The sequence below is a fragment of the Dipodomys merriami genome, unplaced genomic scaffold (assembly GCF_024711535.1).
Source record: "Dipodomys merriami isolate MVZ:Mamm:240054 unplaced genomic scaffold, mDipMer1.0.p SCAF_96, whole genome shotgun sequence".
NCBI lineage: Eukaryota > Metazoa > Chordata > Mammalia > Rodentia > Heteromyidae > Dipodomys > Dipodomys merriami.
In genome coordinates, this window is record NW_027206579.1 from 974,361 (window position 1) to 982,447 (window position 8,087).

Consider the following 8,087-nt stretch of genomic DNA (forward strand, 5'->3'; position numbering starts at 1 on the left):
AAGTTTAGGTTGAGGGTGATGTTTAGGTTGAGAGTTTGGGTTAGGGTTAGGGTGAGTGTGAGGGTTAGGATTAGGGTCAGGGTTAGGTTTAGGGTGAGGGTGAGTGTGAGGGTTAGGTTTTGGGTTATTGTTAGGCTTAGGTTTAAGCTGAGGGTGAGGGTGAGAGTGAGGGTTAGGGTTATGTTGAGTGTGAGCATTAGGTTTAGGTTTAGGGTGAGGGTGAGGTTGAGGGTTAGTTTGAGGGTTAGTGTTAGGGTGAAATTGACGGTTAGCGTTAGGGTGAGGGTTAGGTTTATGGTGCGGATTAGGGTGAGTGTTAGGGTTACGGTGATGTTTATGTTGAGGGTGAGGGTTGGTTTGAGGGTTTGCGTTAGGTTTAGGGTGAGGTTGAGGGTGAGGGTGAGGCTTAGGGTTAGGGTCAGGGTGAGGGTGAATCTGAGGGTCAGGGTTAGGGATAGGCTTTAGGCTGAGGGTTAGGCTGAGGGTGAGGGTGAGGGTTAGGGATAGGGTTAGGGTTAATGATAAGTTGATATTTAGGGTGAGGTTTAGTGTGAGAGTTAGTGTTAGGGTTAGGATTAGTGTTAGAGTGAGTGTAAGTGTTAGGTTGAGGGTTAGGATTAGGGATAGGGTGAGGGTTGGGATGAGGGTTAGGGTGAGGGTAAGGTTAAAGTTGAGGGTTATGGTGAGTGTGAGAGTTAGGGTTAGGGTGAGTGTTAGGGTGAGGGTGAGGGTTCAGTTGAGGGATTGGGTTAGGGTTAGGGTTAGGGTGAGGTTGAGGGTGAGGGTGAGACTTAGGGTTAGGTTTGGGGTGATGGTGAGTGTGAGGATTAGGGATAGGGTTAGGCTTAGCTTTAGGGTTAGGCTGAGGGTGACTGTGAGGTTGAGGGTTAGGGTTAGGATGAGGTTTAGGTTTAGGGTGAGGCTTAGTGGTAGGGTTAGGGTTAGGGTTAGGTTCGAGTTTAGGTTTAGGGTGAGGTTAGCATTAGGGGTAGGGTTAGGTTGAGGGTGAGGGTGAGGGCTAGGGTTAGGATTAGGTTTAGGGTGAGGGTTACGGTCAGATAGATGGTTAGGGTTAGGTTTAGATTTACGGTGAGAGTAAGGGTTAGCGTGGGGTTTAGGGTGAGTGTGAGGGTTAGAGTTAGCATTAGGGTTAGGGTGACGTTTAGGGTGAGGGTTAGGTTTAGGTTTAGGGTGAGGGTGAGGTGAGGGTGAGGGTGATTGTGAGGTTTATGGATAGGGTGAGAGATAGGCTTAGCGTGACGGTTAGGGTTAGGGTTAGGGTGAGGGTGAGCGTGAGGGTGACAGTGAGGCTTAGGTTGTGGGTGAGGGTGAGTGTGAGGGTTAGGCTTAGGGTTAGGGTTAGGGTTAGTGTGAGGGTGAAGTTGAGGGTTAGTGTTAGGAGTAGCGTTAGGTTTAAAGTTAGGCTGAGGGTGAGCGTGAGGATGAGGGTGACGGTTAGGGTTAGGGTTAGGGTGAGGGTTAGGTTTAGTGTGAGGGTTAGCGTGAGGTGAAGGCTAAAGGTTAGGGAGAGGGTGAGGGTTAGGTTTAGGGTTAGGGTGAGGTTCAGGGTTAGGTTTATGGTTAGCGTTAAGATGAGGGTGAGGGTTAGGGTGAGGTTGAGCGTGAAGGTTAGTGTGAGGGTTAGGGTTAGTGTGAGGGTTATTGTTAGGTTTAGTGTTAGGGTTACGGTTAAAGTGAGGTTGAGAGTGAAGTGAGGTTTAGCGTTAGGGTTAGCGTTAGGATGAGAGTTAGGGTGAGGGTAAGTGTTGGGGTGAGGGTTAGGGTTTGGCTGAGGTTTAGGGTGAGGCTGAGGGTTAGTGTTAGGGTTAGGGTTACTGTGAGTTTAAGGGTTAGTTTGAAGGGTTAGTGTGAGGGTGAGGGTTAGGGTTAGCATTAGGGCTAGTGTGAGGGTTAGGGTGAGTGTTAGGGTTAGGTTAGGGTGAGGGTTAGGGTTAGGGTGAGGGTTAGGATGAGGGTTAGTGTAGGGTTAGGGTGAGGGTTAGATGAGTGTGAGGGTTAGGGTTAGGTTGAGGTTTAGGTTTAGGGTGAGGGTTATGGTTAGGATTAGGGTTAGCATTAGGGTTAGTGTGAGGGTTAGGGTGAGTGTTAGGGTTTGTTTAGTGTGAGGGTTAGGGTTAAGGTGAGGGTTAGGGTGAGGGTTAGGTTTGGGTTAGGGTGAGGGTTAGATGAGGGTGAGGGTTAGGGTTAGGTTGAGGGTTAGGTTTAGGGTGAGGGTTAGGGATAGGATTAGGGTTAGGGTGAGGTCTATGGTGAGAGTGAGGGTTAGGGTGAGGGTTAGGGTTAGGGTGAGGGTTAGGGTTAGTGTGAGGGTAAGGTTAAAGTTTAGATTGAGGGTGAGTGTTAGGGTTAGGTTTAGGGTGAGGTTTAGGGTTAGAGTTATGGTTAGGGTTAGGGTGAGGGTGAGTGTGAGTGTGACAGTGAGGCTTAGGTTCAGGGTGACAGTGAGGGTGAGTGTGAGTCTTAGACTTAGTGTGAGGGTGAAGGTGAATGTTAGTGTTAGGAGTAGGGTTAGGTTTACAGTTAGGCTGAGGGTGAGCGTGAGGGTGAGGGTGACGGTTAGAGTTAGGGTTAGGTTGAGGGTTAGGGTTTGTGTGAGGGTTAGGCTGAGGGTAATGTTAAAGGTTAGCGTGATGGTGAGGGTTAGGAATAGGGTTAGGGTGAGGATTAGGGTGAGGTTTAGGGTTAGGGTTACGGTTAGTGTTAGGTTGAGGGTGAGGGTTAGGTTGAGGGTAAGGGTGAGGTTAGGGTGAGGGTTAGGGTTAGGGTGAGGTTTAGGTTGAGGATGAGTGTGAGTGATAGTGTGAGGCTTAGGGTTCGGGAGAGTATGAGGGTTAGGGTTTGGTTGAGTGTTAGGGTTGGGTGAGTGTTAGGGTGACGGTGAGTGTGAGGGTTAGGGTTGGATTTAGGGTTAGAGTGAGGGGTAGGGTTAAGGGTAGGTTTAGTGTTAGCGTTAGGGTTAGGGTTAGGGTTATTGTGAGGGTTAGGGTTAGGTTGAGGTTTAGGTTTAGGGTGAGGTTTAGGGTTAGTATGAGGGTTAGGGCTAGGGTGAGGGAAAGGGTGAGTATTAGGGTTAGGGTGATGTTCAGGGTGAGGGTGAGGGTTAGGGTTAGGGTGAGGGTGAGGGTTAAGTTGAGGGTTTGGGTTAGCGTTAGGGTGAGGTTGAGGGTGAGGGTGAGTCGTAGTGTTAGGTTTAGTGTGAGGGTGTGTGTTAGGGTTTGGGATGGCGTTAGGCTTAAGTTTAGGGTTAGGCTGAGGGTGACTGTGAGCGTGAGAGTTAGGGTTAGGGTGAGGTTTAAGGTTAGGGTGAAGGTAAGGGTTGGGTTGAGTGTTAGGGTTAGGGTGAGGGTTCACGTTAGGGTTAGGGTGAGCGTTAGGGTTAGGTTGGAGGTTAGGGTTAGGATGAGTGTTAGCGTTAGGGTTAGGGATCGGATTAGGTTGGAGATTAGGGTTAGGATGTGTGTTAGCGTTAGGGGTAGGGTTAGGTTGAGGGTTAGGGTGAGGGTTAGGGTTAGGTTGAGGGTGAGGGTGAGGGTTCGGTTGAGGGTTTCGGTTAGGGTTAGAGTGAGGGTGAGGGTGAGTGTGAGGGTTAAGTTTATGGTTAGGTTTAGGTTTAGGGTGAGGGTGAGTGTGAGGTTTAGGGTTAGGGTTATTTTTAGGCTTATGTTTAAGCTGAGGGTGAGTGTGAGTGTGGCCGTTATGCTTATGTTGAGTGTGAGAATTAGGGTTAGGTTAGGGTGAGGGTGAGGTTGAGGGTTAGGGTGAGGTTTATTTTGAGGGTTAGTGTTAGAGTTAGGTTTAGGGTTAGTGTTAGGGTTAGGGCTGGGTTTAGGGATACGCTTAGTGTTAGGCAGAAGGTGAAGTTGAGGGTGAGGGTTAGGGTTTGGGTGAGGATGAGGTTTAGGGTTAGAGTTAGCATTAGGGTGAGGGTTAGTGTTAGGGTTAGTGTTACAATTAGGTTTACGATGAGGGTGAGGGTGAGTGTGAGGGTTAGGGTTAGGATTAGACTTAGGGTGAGGGTGAGAGTGAGGGTAAGGGTGAGGGTTAGGTTTAGGCTTAGGGTTCGAGTATGGGCTAAGGTGAGGGTGAGGGTTAGTGTTAGGTTTGGGGTGAGGGTTAGGGTGAGTGTGAGGGTTACGGTTAGTCTTAGTCTTAGGCTTAGGCTTAGGCCGAGTATGAGTGTGAGGGGGAGAGTGTTAGGGTTAGGATGAGGGTTAGGGTTTTAGGGTTAAGGTGAGGGTTAGGATGAGGTTTAGGGTTAGGATTAGGGTTAAGTGAGGGCTACAGTGAGGGTGAGGGTTAGGGTTAGCGTTAGGATGAGGTTTAGGGTTAGGGTTACTTTGAGGGTGAGGGTTAGGGTTATGGTGAGCGTTAGGTTTAGGGTTAGGGTGAGGGTGAGGTTTAGGATTAGGTTTAGGGTTAGGGTTAGGTTTAGGATTAGCGTTACAGTGAGGGTGAGTGTGTGGATTAGGGTTAGGGTTAGGCTTAGGCTTAGGATTAGGCTGAGGGTGATAATGGGGATGAGAATTCGCTTTTGAGTGATGGTTAGGTTTATGGTTAGGTTGAGGGTTAGGATGAGGGTTAGGGTTAGGATTAGGGTTAGGGTGAGGGCTAGGATGAGGGTGATGTTTAGGGTTAGGGTTAGGCTTAGGCTTAGGGATAGGCTGAGGCTGAAGTTGAGGGTGAGGGTTACGGTTAGGGTGATGGTTAGGGTTACAGTTAGGGTGAGTGTTAGAATGATGATTACGGTTAGGGTGAGGGTTAGGGTGAGGGTGACAGTAAGGGTAAAGGTGAGGGTTAGTCTGAGGGTGAGTGTTATGGTAATGGTGAAGGTTAAGTGTTAGGGTGAGGGTTAGGTGAGGGTTAGGGATAGGGTTAGTGTTAGTGTTAGGCTGAGGTTTAGTGTGAGGGTTACGGTTAGGGTTATGGTTACGATTAGGGTTAGGGTGAGGGTGAGTGTGAGGGTTCGGGTTAGTCTTAGGCTTATGCTTAGGCTTAGGCCCAGCTTGAGGTTGAGGGTGGGGGTTACGGTTAGGGTGAGTGATAGGGTTAGGGTAATGGTTAGGGTTAGGGCAAGGTTGAAGTTTAGGGTTAGGGTTAGATTGAGTTTTAAGTTTAGGGTGATGGTTAGGGTTAGTGTGAGGGTTAGTGTTCGGGTTAAGGTGAGTTTTAGTGTGAAGGTAAGTGTTAGGGTGAGGTTTAGGGTTAAGGTGAGGTTTAGGGTTAGAGTTAGTGTAGGGTGAGGGTTAGGGTTATGGTTTGTGTTAGGGTTAGGGTTAGCGTGAGGTTTAGGGTGGGGGTGAGTGTTAGGGTTAGGGTTAGGATTAGGATTAGGGTTAAGGAGAGGGTGAGTGTGAGGGTTAGGGTTAGGGTTAAGGTTAGGATTAGAGTTATGGTGAGGGTGAGGTGAGGGTTAGGTTTAGGGTGAGGGTTGGGGTTAGGGTTAGAGTGAGGTTTAAGGTGAGGGTTAGGTTTAGGCTTAGGGTTATGGTATGGGCTAAGGTGAGGGTGAGGGTTAGGTTTAGGGTTAGTTTTAGGGTTAGGGTTGGGGTTAGGGATAGTCTTAGTGTTAGGCGGAGGGTGAGGGTGAGGGTGAGGGTTAGGGTTGGGGTTTGGGTGAGGTTTATGGTTAGTGTTAGTGTTACGGTGAGAGTTAGTGTGAGGGTTAGGGTTAGGGTGACTGTTACTTTTAGGGTTAGGGTGAGGGTCAGTGTGAGTGTAAGGGTTAGTTTTAGCCTTAGGTTTAGGCTTAGTCCGAGCCTAAGGGTGAGGGTGAGGGTTAGGGTTAGGGTCAGGGTTAGGGTTAGGATGAGGGTTATGGACAGGGTGAGGGTTAGGGTCAGGGTTAGGGTTAGAGTGAGGGTTAGGGTGAGGGATAGGGTTAGGGTTAGGGTGAGGGTTAGGGTTAATGTGAGGTTTAGGGTTAGGGTGTGTTTTAGGGATAGTGTGAGGGTTCATGTTAGGTTTAGGCTCAGTGTTAGGGTGAGGGTAAATGTTAGGTTGAGTCTTAGGTTTAGGGTGAGGTTTAGGGATAGTATGAGGGTTAGGGCTAGGGTGAGGGTATGGGTGAGGGTTAGGGTTAGGGTGATGTTAGGGTGAGGGTGAGGGTTAGGGTGAGTGTGAGGGTGAGGGTTAAGTTGAGGGTTTGGGTTAGGGTTAGGGTGAGGTTGAGGGTGAGGGTGAGACTTAGGGTTGGGTTCAGGGTGAGGGTGAGTGTGAGGATTAGGGATAGGGTTAGGCTTAGGTTTAGTGTTAGGCGGAGGGTGACTGTGAGCATGAGGTTTAGGGTTAGGGTGAGGTTTAGGGTTAGGTTGAGGGTAAGGTTAAGGGTGAGGTTTTGGGTGAGGTTGGAGGTTAGGTTTAAAGTGAGGGTTAGCATTAGGGGTAGGGTTAGGTTGAGGATGAGAGTGAGTTTTAGAGTTAGGAATAGGTTTAGTGTGAGCCTGTTGGTGAGGGTGAGGGTGAGGGTTAGGGTTAGGGTGAGGGTTTGGCTAAGGGTTAGGGTGAGGGTTAGGTTTAGGGTGATGTTTAGGTTGAGGGTTTGGGTTTGGGTTAGGGTGAGTCTGAGGGTGAGTGAGAGGGTTAGGATTAGGGTTAGGGTTAGGTTTAGGGTGTGGGTGAGTGTGAGCGTTAGGGTTAGGGTTATTGTTGGGCTTAGGTTTAAGCTTAGGGTTAGGGTGAGTGTGAGGGTTAGAGTTATGTTGAGTGTGAGCATTATGGTTAGTTTTATGGTGAGGTTGAGGTTGAGGGTTAGGGAGAGGTTTAGGGTTTGGGTTAGGGTGAGGGTTAGATGACGGTGAGGGTTAGGATTAGGGAGAGGGTTAGGGTTAGGGTGAGGGTGAGGGTTATCATTAGGGTGAGGGTTAGGGTTTTGGTGCCGATTAGGGTGAGTTTTAGGTTTACGGTGATGTTTATGGTGAGGGTGAGGGTTGGTTTGAGTGTTTGCGTTAGGTTTAGGGTGAGGTTGAGAGTGAGGGTGACGCTTAGGGTTAGGGTTAGGGTGAGAGTGATTGTGAGGGTTAGGGTTAGGCTTTAGGCAGAGGGTTAGGGTGAGAGTGAGGGTGAGGGTGATGATTAGGGTTAGGGTGAGGGTTAGGTTAGGGTTAGGATGAGGGTTAGGCATAGTGTGATGTTTAAGGTTAGGGTGAGGTTTAGGGTTACTGTAAGGGCTCATGTTAGGTTTAAGCTTAGTGTTAGGGTGAGGGTAAGTGTTAGGTTGAGGTTTACTTTAGGGTGAGGTTTAGGGTTAGTATGAGCGTTAGGGCTAGGGTGAGTGTAAGGTTGAGGGTTAGAGTTAGGGTGATGTTTACGGTGAGGGTGAGGATTAGGGTGAGGGAGAAGGTGAGGGTGAGGGTTCAGTTGAATATTTGGGTTAGGGTTAGGGTGAGGTTGAGGCTTAGGGTTAGGTTGAGGGTGAGGGTGAGGGTTAGGGTTAGGGTTAGGGTTAGTATTATCGTTAGGGTTAGGGTTAGAATAACGTTGAGGGTGAGGATTAGGGTTAGGGTTAGGGTGAGGTTTAGGCTTAATGTTAGTGATTGTGTTTGGGTTAGGGTTAGGGTGAGAGTTAGGAGGAGGGTTAGGGTTAGGGTTAGGATTAGGTTTAGGGTGATGGTGAGTGTGAGGTTTAGGGATAGGGTTAGGCTTAGGTTTGGGGTTATGCTGAGGGTGACTGTGAGCTTGAGTGTTAGGGTTATGGTGAGCATTAGGTTTGGGATTAGGGTGAGGGTAAGGGTTGGTGTGAGTGTTAGGGTTTGGGTGAGGGTTAGCGTTAGGTTTAGGGTTAGGGTTAGTTTGGAGGTTAGTGTTAGGGTGAGGGTTAGCGTTAGGGGTAGATTTAAGTTGAGGTGAGGGTGAAGGTTAGGATTAGGATTAGGTTGAAGGTGAGCCTGAGGGTGAGGGTGAGGGTGAGGGTTAGGGTTAGGGTGAGGGTTAGGCTAAGGTTTAGGGTGAGTGTTAGGTTTAGGGTGATGTTTAGGTTGAGCGTGAGGGTTAGGGTTAGGGTTAGGGTGAAGTTTCAGTTGGTGGTTTGGGTTAGGGTTAGGTTGAGGGTGAGGGTGAGTGAGTGGGTT